The following is a 16,066-nucleotide window of genomic DNA, read 5'->3' on the forward strand; positions in this document are numbered from 1 at the left end:
AAGGGCTTGGAGTAGATTCATTTTCTGTGCTTTTGTTGTTGTTAGTATTTTACTGGAATATTAGAATATTTAACTAATTAAAATGCATTATCTCTCTAGTTTTAAAAACTGCAGTTTATTCATTACAAGTAATTCATAAAGATAGAACCAAATAGTCTTTGTGTTACTTAAATTAATGTAATTTCCAGAATCAAATTATTCTTTTTCCCTCCCTTCCCTCCCTCCCTTCCTTCCTTCCTTCCTTCCTTCCTTCCTTCCTTCCTTCCTTCCTTCCTTCCTTCCTTCCTTCCTCTCTTTTCTTTGTTTCTTCCTTTTTCTTTTTTCTTTTTTGGAAGGGAGGTAATCTGCTCTTATCTACTCTGGCTAGAATACACAGCCTCAAAGGAGAATGCATGAAGCTTAGCACTTTAGTTCCCCAACCACTTTAGGTTAGGCATGCAGCCCAATATTTTGGATGATAAAGCAAACCCCTTATAGATGAATAAGCAGAAAAGCTTTTAAAGGGAAAGGTGATTTCAACTCTCTCTCTCTCTCCCCCTTTTCATATAATATAGACCATATTATTTCAAATAAGACATCATATTATGTTATAGTATAATACTAGTACTATGTCCTACTAATTAGTATGTTATTAATACATTAATATTTTATATCGGTTTGTATATATACATATATATATATACTCATGAATATGCAAATATAGACACACAGAGTACTCTATCAATATTTTTCCATGTAAAGATCCTAGATAATTCTACTCCTTGAACAGAACTTTAGAAATTATTATTAGAGATGTACACAACGCTGAAAGCGTTTGGGACAAGGTTGCAATTATCTTCCTCATGTTTTATCTTACCTCAGCCAATCCAGGACCATAGATTTTTTTCCTGACCTTCACTTAATCATTATCTTCCAAATTTTTCAACTCTTCCCACCTCTAACATGGTGCTTCTGTTGTTATTGAGTTGTTTCAGTCTTGATTCTTTGTGATCCATTCCATTTGGGGTTTTCTTGGCAAAGACTTGCCAGTTCCTTCTCCAGCTCACTTTATAAATGAGGAACTGAGGCAAAAAGATTTAAGTGACTTAACCAGGGTCACCCAGCTAATAAGTGTTTGAGGGCAGATTTGAATTCAGTAAAATAAGTCTTCTTGACCCTGACACCCTATCCATTGCTCCATACTTCAAACATTCTAATTATTGAAACTGAACAAAACTCCCAGATTATACAATACACCACACACAGAGAGACTGAATAATTTCTAAGAGAAAATGCATTGAATAACTTCACATTTCCCTTTGTTTTCTTCTGGGTTTGAGATTTTTTTTAACTCTTATACTATTCTTTGTTCTTGTGTCTTCCAGACAAATTAATAATAATAGTAGGCATTTGTAGAATCAATCAAGCTTATTAATATTTCTTGATATATTTTGTTTCATAAACCCTTTCCTTCTCCCCTACCCGGAAAAACTGTACTCTAATATATAGAATAAACAAATAAAAGAGAAAGAGGAAGAAAATTCAATCAAAGAAAATGGAAACATCAGTATATGCAGTATTTTACCCCCATGGTTCAGCCTACATAAAGAAGGGAGTTGCAAAAACTTTTAGCTTTTTTCTTGATGTCAAGTTTGATCACTGTAATTACACAATGCTTCATTTTTTTTTAAAAAGTTTCCATTTAAGTTTTTATGGTCATAGTTTATGGTGCTTTCCTGGTTCTGTATCAGCTTGTCTTCCCATACTTCTCAGAATACTTCATAGTTATCATTTCTTAGTGTGATAATATTCCATTTTATTCATGTTCCACAGTTGATAGACACCAACTTTATTTCCAAGTCTTTCAATGTACTAAACAAACCAAAAATAAGATTCCTAGCATTTTTTACATGTTAACAATGCCAAAGAACAAAATGATGTGAAAGACCTTTGAAATGTATTATGGAATTATTTAATCTGTCAATCTGACCAAGATCCTACAGCAACTAGAGTATAACTAAAATTGTTATTACTTTGGAAAAAATTCAATGCTTTAAAAATATATGTGTTATATCAAAAAAGAAGAAAAGAAAGAAAAATGAGTCATTTAAACATTAAGGAATAAAAACTCTACTTTCATTTGCATTTTTGTTAGAAGTAATAGCTGCATGTTTTACCTGTGTGTTAAAGGAATTCCACATTTTTTCTTCTACTTTTCTTATAAAGTTACTAAAAAAATTGCTGCTATATGTTTTTTTTCCACTCAACTCTCTCCTACATACCTTGTCCTCAGAAAAATAACAAAAGTATGTAGTAATAAAAACAATGAATTTTGAAACTCACACAGGTTAAGGAATTCAAAACACTAATGCCCTCAAATTATATTCGTGATTATAATAAAACATGGGCTTGTAAATGCACAGTCATTAATATAAGAAGATATAGATATTCATATCTTTTTTGTTCAAGCTGAATGTTATTATTCTCATCTGAAGTGTTCTAATAAGACAAACTAAACTAGGACTTGTACCTTTGTCATCTAGCTGCCCTCCTGGTAAACTGATAGATTTGTGTGATTCTCCCAATATGGACACTATTCCTAAGTATCAGTATGAGTGCTGTAGACATTCTAGCAAAGTGTTTGATAAATGAGATAACATATGAGGTAATGAGTAGTACATGCAATCACATATGTAAAGTATTTTACAAATCTTGAAACACCATATAAGTGCTTCAATTATTATTATATTGTTATCCATCATTATATATCAATCAACACTATCATTATTATTAAATAATTTTATGATGTCTTTTTAGAAAAGATAGAGAAATATATACTTGGTTATTAGATGAATCTGAAGGATTTTTGTAGTGTGGCAGCATGGAAATAACCCAGAAAAAGTTTAATTAAAGGACTAGTGATATTCTACTTGTCTATATGATAACTGATTCAAAATATTTGAAGGACTGTCATGTGGAAAAGGAAAATTTTCTTTGTTTAACCTCATAGGGAAGAAATAAGAAGAATGAGTAAAGAAGCAAAGGAGATTTAAATTTGATGTCATACTTTTGTCTCCAGCTTGTGATGGTGAAGGTACAACTTCTTTTGGTTGTTCCAAATCCAGGTTCATCCAACACCAGCAGCCACCCTGCAGCCACCAGACCATACCTCCACCTTTGTTGCTGCCATGTCTCCCAAGTTTGATCCTAATGAAATCAAAGTTGTGCTTTTAAGGTGCACTGGTGGTGAAGTTGGTGCCACATCAGCTCTGGCCCCCAAAATTGGTCTCTTGGGTTTGTCTCCCAAAAAAAGGTAGGTGATGACATTGTCAAGGCAACTGGTGACTGGAAAGGGTTTAGGATTACAGTGGAATTTACCATTCAGAACAGACAGGCCCAGATTGAGGTTTTCTGCCAAAAACAACAATATTGTAAAGAAAAACTCTTAAGAATTCTGACCAATGAAATGACTAGCCATGACTTCAGAAGATAACTGATAAAGCATCATTTCTCATTATTGACTGAAGGGTGATTGATGGTCTCAAAGTGCAGAATGAAGCATTTTTAGATGTGAAAAATGTGTGAAGATATTTTGCCTGACTATGCTTATTTGCTACAAGGATTGCATGTTTCTTTCTTTTTTTGGGGAGAAGGGAATTGAAGTGAGCTAGTTATAGTGTTGGGGAAAAAAAGAAGAAAAGAAAGAAAAATGAGTCATTTAAACATTATTTAAATACTGAGAATAGACTACAAGGAATTTCAGAAGAAACACAAAAAAGCTTTGAAGATGACATTGAATGCATTATGTGCTTTTAAAAAAACTACATATATAGAAACTCACAATTTCATATATAATCTCTTTTTTGTTCTATTTTGTATATGGAAATGATTTTTGGTGTTCATTAAATTAGTAAACAATTGAAATTTAATACTACAAAACATACATAACCTCTATCTTTAGGAATGAATTAGAGAGACAGTCAACTCAAAGCATAGGCATTTGCTGAAATATATAATAAGAATAATAATGAGAAAACATTCCCTTTATAAATTTGAGGTTTATCCTCCTACAAATGTCCAAAGTATCAGAGGAAAAAAGTTTGCTAAAATTGAGGCACACTTATAAGGAGCAAATACGACTAACACAAATCAAACTTCTAGAAAAAGGTAGAAAGTAATAATAGCTAGTTCTTTTCTTGGCTGCCAGGGTTACCTCTACTAATTACTTACAATTTTCTTGCTTTTTAAGGCTACCAGAGTTAATTCTTTAGCCAGGGATGATTTAAAAAAACTTTTTTTCTTTGCCATATCCTTGAGTTTGTTTTGATGATCAAGAATGAAACAAAATTTTGTTTTCTAAAAATAGCTATTCTTCCCTTTAGGAAATTCTAAGCTGATCCTGCTATTTTAAAGGGAAAAAATTTAGTTTTATAGGCAATTGATAATCATGCCATGTGGATTTAACATTGTCACAATTTATGGAGAATTGTGTGCTATGAAAATAAGCAAACGTTCCAAAACATTTAACTTCCTTCCTTCCTTCCTTCCTTCCTTCCTTCCTTCCTTCCTTCCTTCCTTCTCTCCTCTTTCATCTCTCCTCCTCTTTTTTCCTTCTCCTTCTCTCTTTTCCTCCTCCTCCTCCCCCTTCTTCCTTCTTTTCCCATAACATGGATTATGTTTAAATAATAAAAAAGTCTTCTCTTATTACTTGAAGCTAGGTGATGCTGTAGAGAAAGTGCTCAGTCTAATCAGGAAAGACTGGCTTCAAATCCAGCTTCAGACACTTACTTGATTCTGGACAACTCATTTAATCCTATTCCCCTCATTTCTCCCATTGTAAAATGAGCTGGAGAAGGAAATGGCAAATTTTCAATATCTAGGGCAAGAATATGGGGCATAATCACATAAGGGGTCATGAAGTGTTAGACATGACTTTTGATTAGATCAACACTCCACACCCTATACCAAGATATGATACAAATGGATACAGGACTTAGACATAAAAAACAATATTACAAGCAAACTAGTAGATCAACGAATAGTTTAACTGTCGGATCTATGGAAAGGGAAGCAGTTTATGACCAAGGAAAAGAAGGAGAACATCATTAAAAACAAACTAGATAATTTTGATTACATTAAATTAAAAAGCTCTTGCACAGACAAAATTCTGTAACCAAGATCAAAAGAAATGTAGTAAATTGGGAAACAATTTTTACAATTAGTATTTTTGACAAAGGACTCATTTCTAAAATATACAGGGATCTGAGTCAAATTAAAAAAATAAACAAGCCATTCCCCAATTGATAAAGAGTCAAAGAATATGCAAGACAATTTACAGATGAGGAAATCAAAGTGATTCACAGTCATATGAAAAGTTGCTCTAAATCACTACTTATTAGAGAAATACAAATTAAAGCATCTCTGAGGTACCATCTCACACAGCTCAGACTGACCAATATGACCAGAAAGGACAATGATGAGAAATCTGGGATACTAATACATTGTTGGAGGAGCTGTGAATTTATCCAACATTTCTGGAGAGCAATTTGGAATTATGCCCAAAGGTCAACAAAAATATGCATATCCTTTGATCCAGCAATACCACTACTGATTCTATACCCTGAAGAGATGACGAAAAAGGGTAAAAACATCACTTGTACAAAAATATTCATAGCAGCCCTGTTTATGGTAGCAAAGAATTGGAAATTGCTTAATAAACTGTGGTATATGTATGTGATAGAGCACTATTGTTCTATTAGAAACCAGAAGGGATGGGAATTCAGAGAAGCCTGGATTGATTTGCATGAACTGATGCTGAACAAGATGAACAGAACCAGAAGAACATTGTATACCCTAACAGCAACAGGGCGGGTGATGATCAACCTTGATGGACTTGCTCATTCCATCAGTGCAACAATCAGGGACAATTCTGGGCTATCTGCAATGGAGAATACCATCTGTATCCAGAGAAAGAATTGTGGAGTTTGAACAAAGACTGAAGACTATTACCTTTAATTTAAAAAATGTTATCTTATTATGTAATTTTTCTATTTCACTTTAAATAATTCTGAGCTTTGTGGGGTAGTAGAAATATCACTTGGCCCTGGAATCAAAGGTTCCATATTTAAATCTTACTTGATGCTTACTACTTGTGTGTCCTTGAACAAGTACTTTAACTTCTTAAGGCCTCAGTCTTCTCATCTGTAAAATGAAGTGATTATAATAGATGACTTGTGAAGCCCTAGCTCCAGAATTGTTACTCTTTTCCTTTTATAAAAATCTGCTTCTCCTCTCTGAGTTCTTATTTTCTAGAAGAGTTGTTAACCTTAGATGAATCCATACAAGTTTTATGGCCTCTTATGAACAACATCTTGCATTTTCAAGATAATTAGGTGTGAGGGGTGACACCTCTAGTCATGAAACAGAGCAGTGCTAAGCTCAGCTCATAACTTCGGATTCATTAGCACTTTCTTCCATCCAACTGGGTTAGCATGAACTATGATGAGTGATATTCCTGGGAAAGATCAATTTTGTGCCAAAGGAAATGAGCATAGACAGTAATCCATGTTATAGGGAAATGATGTAATGTCCCACTAGCATACTGAATTAATTTAACAACATCCAGGGGTTATCTGCTTGTAATTCACACTGGCTAATGAAAATTCACTTTGGCTAGTTCGACAACTGATTTAAACCAGTGATTTCAGAGGATTAGAATTGACTTGCTAGTCTAGCACAGAGCAGGTTTATTCTAATCATACCAATGGTAGAACTCATACCAATTTACAGTATGTAAATATATCTTGTATGAGGCAAGATAGCCTTATCAAATGTCTCAAATCTTATCCCAGTGTAAAGCTATCTGTCCCATTTACACATTAAAGTTTACAAAACTCATTTGTCACAATAAAATTGTGTAATCGATAGTGTATTGTTACTTCCGCATTACATACACTGAGGTAATGATTTGCCCATAAACTTGAAGATAAGAATTGATGAGTAGAAATTAAACCTAGGCTTTTGCTTGTAATTCCAGTGATCCCACTGCTCTGCCTCCCAACATGAAACAGATTTTTCATTTTCTTACTGCTAATAAATATTGATGCAGGGTCTTGAATTCAAGTCATCTTACTCCAAGACCAGCACTCTTTCCACTAAGAAATTCTTGCCATAAACATTGGACCTTGAGATAACTATCTTGTTTTGCTTAGATTAAAATACTGTTCACTAATTAAATCCCTCCTTTGTATTGGCTATATTTGAGTACAGTGAAAAAAGTATAGTACAGTGGAAAAAACACTGGAAAGAGTCAGAAAGGACTAGACTGGAATTCTCCCTCCAAAACTAGTTTTGTGATCGTGAACATACCCTCTGAACTGATCTATGTTCAATTTTCTCATGTATAAAATAGGGATAATACCCATGATACATGGGTATTATGACAACTCACAGGGTAGTTGTCATAAGATTCATAACCAGGAATTCTGGAAGTTGGGGCAACTTAGGTTGAATTGAGTGTGTGTCCTAAAATATTCCCACTCCTATGATTGTTTTAGTGCAGACTGAGAACAGGGGCCAAGGAAGGGGAGGAAATTGAAGAGCTAGTATGAGAGAGGATGAAAATACTATGAGCAAAAACCATAGATGACAGTTATAAGGATCTGGACAAGATGGAATAGATTTAAAGAAAGAGGAGGTGGTATTTATAGGATGGTGGCAAAGGAAGGTCTGAAAATGACAGCTGAGAATAAGAATGTTCCATATCTTTATCTTGGTCCTATGTTAGGAATATGAGGAAGGAAGCTTTGGAAAAGGTGCCAAAAAGTGTATTCTAGAGTAAGCTAGGGTTTAACAAGTATCAAACACAGGAAATAAATATAAAAAGAAAAGATCTAGGTCTAAGGAGAGCTTGTGTTGAAGAGAGGAGGGCTCCAGGGCATGCAACAGAAAAAAGAAGGTTAAAGAAGTAAAGGAACTGAATGGAACTATGGTTGTATTTATTATAGATATTTGGGGGCTTGCACTGACGTCTCCCCCACCCCAGTGATTGAAAAGTAATCCAAAGTGCTTGATACTGTTTGACACAGGTCAAATGGCAAATCAAAGGCAGTCTACCCTGATAAGAAGGCTAGTCTTGGGATAGGGACATGATGACCAGAGGAGACTGGAGAAGGAGGAGTGAGGCATCCCTGAAGAGTGGCTGATATTTCACTGGGGGAGGAGGAAAACTCCAGGATGCTGTCTCCTGCAGCAAAGTCTCAGTTACCCTTGCTTATTATGACTCTGGTCATAAGGATCAAATGAGATTATCTACATTAAGTTCTTGGTAAACTTTAAAGTGAATTTTAAATGTCAGTGATTATTAGTTATATTGAATTAGATACTACAAAATTTGGTCAGCTCACATTTTTTTTTAACGAATCACCTAAATGCTATGCAAAGGGCTAAGCTGACATTTTCTAGTTCCATGAACAAACTAGAACATGCAGGTGAACTCTAATGAACCTCCTGGTGTTTTGTGGTATTAGTTGAAGACCAATGATAGCATAAATTTTTAATGTTAAATTCAGATTAAATAACTACTGATGGGTGAGATAATATTTTTAATTCCCAGTTTGATTGTCTTATGTCCATCTGACTATTTAATGAGTAGTAAAACAATAGGGTCTATTCCTTAAATTTTAGCACATCAAAAGATTGATTATTGTAGCTATACTTGCCCTTATTTCTTGAGGTTAATTCAAGAAGATTTTTTTAATGTATTAACATTCCCTAACCACATTTACTATCTATTTGTTCAATAATCAAACTATTAGACTGAAATTAAAAGCCTGATTCTATTTGTGTTTCCTTTATTAAAGACAAGGTAGCTATAAAAATGAAGCTGTTGAATGATGTGACCTACAGCTGCCCCTCTCAGACATTCCCAAAGTGCATTCATAGTAGATTTTACTGGCCAGCCAATCTCAGCATTGTCATCATCACTTTCATTCATCACTCACACTAACCTTACACTTCCAATGATTGCTAAGACTTGTCACTATAAAATTAGATAATATTTCTGAAGCATTTAGAAAAGTGCTTTATAAATGCTTATTCCCTTCCATTTCTATCCTAATATCTCTCTCATCCAATTCTTCTCCTTTTACTCAGCAACTATCCTAGATTATGCCATTATAACTTCTCATTTGGAGTTTTATATTACCTCTTTACTTATCATTGGACTCTGCCTCCAGCCCAGTCTCTTCTTTCCAATCCATTTTTACACAGCTGCCAAATTGTTATTCCTAGAACACGTGTATGACCATAATCATTAGTACTCCAAATCTCTTGCCTCTTGAATAAAATATAAACCTTTGTTTGACTTTAAGAAAACCTTTAAAATTTGTCACCACCCTTTCCAGTTTTCTTATATGTTATTCTATCGTATTTTCTACTTGCCAGGTAAATAGACCTCTTTCCTGTACATTACACTGTCTTTCCCATATCTGTCCTTTGCTTAGACTATGTTCCATACTTGGAATCATTCCTTCTTCACTTTTATTTCATAGAATTCTAATTCCATCAAAACTCAAATGCTTTTTTCCTATGTGCCTTTCCTGGCCATAAAATCTAGTGACTTGGCCTTGTCAAATTACTTTGTTATGTACTTTTTTATTTACATGTTTTTTACCTTAGTACAATGTCCTTGAGGTCAGAGACTGTTGTATGTCTTTGTAACCCCAGGATTTAGCATAGTAAGCCTAGTAGATACTTAAAAATTACTTATTAAGTTGAATTATTGACCTAAATGTCAAAATGTAAATATATAAGTATATACATATGTGTGTATATACACATACATAAACATTTACACATATATGTTTATATTTAACATGTATAAATGAGAAAATATATCCATATATAAAAATTTCATAGTACATATACTTTATAACATATGTAACATTATACTATATTCTGTAGTGCATCTGCAGTATTCCTGTTTCTCCACTAGATGGTACTTGTGTATCTTTGATATCCTAATTATCTTCTATATTAGGGACGTCTTAATATAGGAGGCATAAAGATGTCAGTTCAAATCCTGCCTCTGACCCATACTCGCTATGAAACTAATAACACTTTGAGACTAAACTTTCAGTGTCCTAGACAATTTTCTAAGATAATAAGAGACAAAATGTTGACCATCATTGATAGAGTTCATATATACGGAATCTCATGTCTAAGGGAAAAATACTTTATAAAATGGATATTTGGGAAGAGTTCAAGAAATAAGCCTTTGTAGTTTTAACTGGGGCAGAGGAATTGGGTTTAGACAATTTAAAGGTTTCTGAAATTGAAAGGGTGGCTTCTGGCACTGTTCTGTCAGCTCCTGTCATGGTATTGTTCACAATGGCTTTAGGAAGATAGGGGAGGCACATTTACCCCTTTTTGAGCATCTCAGATGAAACTCTCCAATGGCAGCCAGCCACAGCAGAAATTGCTAGTTATGACTCTACAATCTACTTCTGTAGATCAAATTTGTTACTAATGAAGCATTCAGTTTCATCCTAGTTCTGGAAAAATAAAATAAAATATAATCTTTGTAATATGTTAATAGTCATATCAATCTATAGATCAGTAGGAACTTTTAACTTTTTTATTACCATTTAATTCAATTATATCAAAGGTACTTTACCATTTTAGTATTGTGAACCATTTTGACTAAGGATCCTTTTTCATAATATTTTAAACACAATGAAACAAATACATAGGAATTCAAAGGAAATCAATTTTATTGAGGTACAGTATTAAAAAATGTTGATGGATTTCAAGTTAAGAACTTCTGTGTCTAAGCAAACCCTCTTATACAGTTTTCACCACCTAAGCTTTAGATGTACCTGCACTACTCCTGCTCTTGTGAGTTCTGTTAAAGCCTAAAATGCTTTGTTTCCTTTTCTCTTTAACTGATCTGGGAGAGAGAAACAGTCATGGGCTTCCTCTTCTCTCTCCTTCTAAAATCAAATTGAGCTTACAAAACATTGCATGCTCTCTTTTTTCTATGCAAGGCTATTTAGCTCAATAAAGAGTTCAATAATGCAAAATTGGATATAAACTAATATACATTTATAATACAACAAAAAGACATAGAAGTTATCAGTCATCTACTCATTTCTTAAATAAGGATACACTTTTCTCAAATATAGTTATTCTTTGGATACTTGAAACCAGAAAGTTTATTACAGGTATGTCAGGATAAGAACTTAATTCATTGACAAGAAGGCTTTTGTTAAGAGAGGATAAATGGGTTCATAAGTTAGGCCCTATCTCCTTCAACCATATGCTCTATTCCTTGCCAAAAAAAGGAAGTTCAGATATCTGCTTTCAGATTCCCAAATGAGCAAAGTGTTATATATTTACTGTGGTGGGATTGTCATCATTGTTTAGGAAAGAATATCAAATGATATTTAAAGGAATATAGCAAGTTTTAATGATTGTTTAAATGAACAGCCTATGAACACATTGCAACTTAGTTCACCCTCTGTTTCTTTCCACTCCCCTCAATTTCCTAGCAGTTCATTTAAGACACCTGAATAAAGAATGTTTTGGTCAGGGATCTCTCAATTGAGGATTAACCTAACAGGCTTTTTGAACCTTAATAAGCCCTTTGAAATGAAATGCAAGTACTCAATTACTCTGATATGAATGCTAAAAATCCAAGCCCTAGAAAGTCAGTCAGGAAATTCCAAAAGTTTCTATAGAATAATTACTTTGATTTACTGAACATATGTAATTTTTTTAAATCTCTGCTTCCCTTTTAAAAATATTCCTTGTATCTATGTTGTCAAATGTGCATCAAAATTTGTACAGGATGTGTAATGTGCTAAGTTCTCATTGTCTATGATAGTCTTTGGTTTTTTTTTTTTTTTTGCAAGGCAATGGGGTTAAGTGGCTTGCCCAAGGCCACACAGCTAGGTAATTATTAAGTGTCTGAAGTCAAATTTGAACTCAGGTACTCCTGACTCCAGTGCTGGCGCTCTATCCACTGCGCCACCTAGCCACCCCTATAATATTCTTAACTAGGAATTTCCTGACTCTTGATTTTTTACCCATTAAAGTATTTTTGACATTTAATGTATCCCATACAACATTTTAACATAAAACATAAGCAAATTGGGGGGAAAATTAGGTTTGTAAAGATATGCATCTAAATTAACCATCTAAATGAGATCTGCTTTGCTATATGGATGAGTTAGCTAGCTAAAGCAATTAAATTGTTCCTATCTTTGCCTAAGGTTCTGTGGAAAAGGAAAAATAAATCTCAATTTATTTATTTGTACGGCACTCGCGCGCGTGTGTGTGTGTGTGTTGTGAACTAAAACTGTGTTAAGCTCACCTGGTTTATCATTCAGTTACAAAATTGAAACTTGGCCAGGTTCATTGAAAACTATTAATTTTTCAAGGATATATGAGCAGATGTATGTAAAACTCCTACTCCCTTGTAAATGTTCCACAAGAGGCCATATGTCTTGGAACTTGGAATTCTTTTCCACTTAAATCAAGGCAGCAATTTTACTTTAATATATAATTTTGGTAAAAAACACATTCTTATAAAGAGAGAAACATAGTAAAAATTCTTAACCTCTGAAGATCAGGAAATGGAAATATATTTCTTTCTAATTACAAACTCCTTGAGGAGTAACCATACCATAAGAAGCCACATTGTAAATGCCTAAATTATTTAAGTCATGAAGTAGGCGCTTAAAATGTAAGCTGCATGTTTTGTAGGCTATTATTATTATTATTGGCAATGATAATAACAAAATAATAGTAATTCATCTTTTATGTAGAATAGTGGGAATGAAAGTGTTTTATAGGAACTTGTGAAATAGGAAGAGTAATTATTATTATCTCCATTTAACAGATAGTGGAAAGAAGACTGAGTAAAACTCTTCCACATTCCCAAGGTTAGTAAGAAGTAAAACTGAATCAGACCAGCCAAGTTATTTTAGTGTTATTACTACTCAATGATTAGGTAGCAATTTAGGTGCTTAAAGGAATGGGTTTATAAAAAAGTGAAAAAATATAGTGGCTTTGGTACAATATATATGCTTTGGTAAATTGTTATTGATCAATCCAAAGGTTATCTTTGGAATATAACCTTTTTATATGGGAACATGGGATTACAAATATACATAACAATGAATAGACCACACTATTTAACAATTCTAGAGTCAATTTATGAAATCTCCATGGGAAATTCTTAGTTTCCATTTTAAATATAGGTACACTGAGAGTCCACATGTAACTTGATAATTTAAAACCTTGTTTTTAAATTTTGTGCTTAAAATAATAATGCCAACTGAATTCAGGATGACAAATGGTATTTCCATTCTCTAATCACTGGGCTCATCGCTATCAGCAAAACACTGTCCAACAAATGTTTATTTAGGTCCTAATATGTGCAGTACCAAGGAAAGTATGATTTCTAAGAGCAGAAGTGACTCATTCAAAGTCATAGGGGGAGCAAAGTTTCAGAGCTTTCCATATCCATCACCTTTCACTGTTCCACACTGCCAATCATAAATAACCAAACAAATTAGGCAAATCTCCTGTTCTCAAGGAAATTTATAGTTTGGGGAAAGATAAATATAGACCCCCAAAGCTATAAAACAGAAAAGGATATGGTGAGTACAGAAAAACATAGAGAGTTACAAGGAAGGAGAGATTATAAAATGAATGTAGAAAGACAGTGCTGTTATGATTCAATAGCTATATCTTCCAAAACTGTAATCTAGCTAATGGTTAATGCATGAAATATTTGGTGTTATTTAGAGCATTTGAGAGGATCAAGTTTGCTATGTTTATGAAATTCAGAGTCTTAGAGTCTTCAATAGAAATCTATAGGAAAATAGGAAGCAGTTTAATAGAAGACAAAGAAAGCCAAAGAGGGTGTGGCAGATTGGAAGAAACTCGACCTTTGAAGGGGTTGAGGACAGGATGAATAAGGAACCCAGATACTGTGTTAATGTCATCAGATGGAGCCTGGAGAGATATAATAGGAGAGAGGGAATAATCATTTAGAAATCATGAAGAAGAGAGACAGCTTCTCATTCTATGTCTGGATTTGCAATCTGGGGACAAAGCCAAAGGTCTGGCTCCATTCCTTTTGGGACATATATTTTGGTTGACTAGAAGGCTCTTTCTTTGCCTTATTCTGAAATGTAGTTCCTCTGAAGGTCATACCTCAAGCTATGAGTATACCAAAATACAAGAGACTTATACACTTGCATGCCTCACATCTGGTTCCTCTGTCTTATACCTTCCCCCTAGGGAGAAAATACACTAAGAATTAGGATATCCTCCATTTTCTCCCTTGATGGTTTCTATCTCATAATTTAGTTTGTATTTGGTAGATATTTTGCTCTTATGTAGAAAAGTCCAGGAGGAAGTTAAAAAAATTAAAAAACTCTTCTGACAGCAATGTGTGGGTGGAACAAATGAAACAGAAATTTTCCCAGTTGAAATGAAATTGTAATAGATGGAATCATCTCATTCACAAGAGAAGGATTCACATCCAATTAATTATGGGACAAACAGATGTGATTTATGGGAATTCCTTAATTAATTAAATAGCAATCTGAGCTCTGGTACCAAAAGCAAAAAGCTGGCAAAGTGAACCAATGCCAGATGGGATATGTTGTTTTCATTCCTTTTTAAACAAAGAACAAAATATGAACATGGAACAAAGAATAAGAATTTGTCTTTATATTGCAGAGGAAAGAGCTTTTTAGTAGATTAGGATCATATGGCAAATAGGCTCCTTTATTATATAACAAACTAAGCTAATGTAAGACATACTTTGCTCAGTGTATCTTCTTCCTTCCAACTGCACCCCCAATCCTGTTTTTATTCTCTTTTTCTCCTATTGTTTTTTTCACTCTCCAACTCACACCCTGTCATACATCTTTATAATTCCACAGACAGCTTGCAATTTGCCTCTGTCTGTTTATGATACTTAATGCTCACAGCAATCTCAGTTTGCTTTGGTATTGTGCTCAAATTTGAATTCTAATGGAATTTTACCTATTGACTGATCAGTGAGGCATAGCAATGGTAATTTTGATTATGTAGCCTCACTGTCCTGGTGACATATTCCTAAAGTCCTCCTAGAGAAACATAAAAAATTGGCATTACTGTCATCCATAGATTCTCAATAACCTACAGAAAAGAAAAATATTTTGGGACTAGGTAAGTAATGAACAACTTAAAGAAGGAGGTAATTTTTTAAAAAGAGAAACATAAAATATTCTTCTTACATTTTTATTCATCCATATAGTATATATTATCACATGAAGGTAATCTGCTAGATGCCTTTTATATCTTGATTGAAATTGAATTATATTTAGTGTCATAGTGTAATACTGACACTTTAAAATATACTTCATTTTTACATTGTGTTAACTTACAGGGAAAAGACAGTGAGAAAGAGTAGAGAATATGAAGAAAGGAAGAATGGTGGGAAGGGGAGAGAGAGAGAGAGAGAGAGAGAGAGAGAGAGATTGAGAAATTTTATTAACTCAAATGATTCTAGGAAAATAGAGAATATGACCCCTTTCCCCCAAGAAGCAGTTACCATTATGTAAATTGCCATATTCAGGGGCTTGCTGGAGCCAACTTGACCAACTCTTGAAGATCACGTGTTAAATTTTCAGTGTAAATTTTCATTTATACTTTAGAATTCAGCCAACTCCACAACTCAGGGCTTGATTTAATGTTTTCATGATTGGCTAGACTTAAGAAAATGTTAATAATGAAGATGAAATTAGAAATGCACCTTGACTACTTTTTTTCAGAGAGCCAGTTGTTAAACAACAATTTTATATGTATGTATGTATATATATATATATATATATATATATATATATATGTATATGTATATACACATACAAAACTAAAAACAGCCTGGATCTATGCCAGAGACCTGAATAGCACAGATATGGCTCATTCACTAAAAATGTCTTTTATAGTATATAAAATGGAATACTTTAGATGAAAAAATTGGATACATATTCCTGGAATCTGTCAATAAAAAGTCTCTAGGGTTGAA

The 16,066-nt window shown here is 33.6% G+C and overlaps 1 long non-coding RNA gene across 3 annotated transcripts in view; it reads left to right on the forward strand.

The window, feature by feature from the left end:
- LOC141491482 (uncharacterized) overlaps positions 1–15,808 on the forward strand; it is a 138,952-nt gene extending 123,144 nt beyond the window's left edge. For 2 of the 3 annotated variants that reach the window (XR_012469623.1, XR_012469626.1), the window contains one exon: positions 3,105–15,808. This is a non-coding gene — a long non-coding RNA (uncharacterized LOC141491482). The remainder of the gene's footprint in view (positions 1–3,104) is intronic. The other variant, XR_012469624.1, reaches the window with a different exon arrangement.
- The last annotated feature ends 258 nt before the right edge of the window (positions 15,809–16,066 follow it).

Source organism: Macrotis lagotis, chromosome 6 (genome assembly GCF_037893015.1).
Source record: "Macrotis lagotis isolate mMagLag1 chromosome 6, bilby.v1.9.chrom.fasta, whole genome shotgun sequence".
NCBI lineage: Eukaryota > Metazoa > Chordata > Mammalia > Peramelemorphia > Peramelidae > Macrotis > Macrotis lagotis.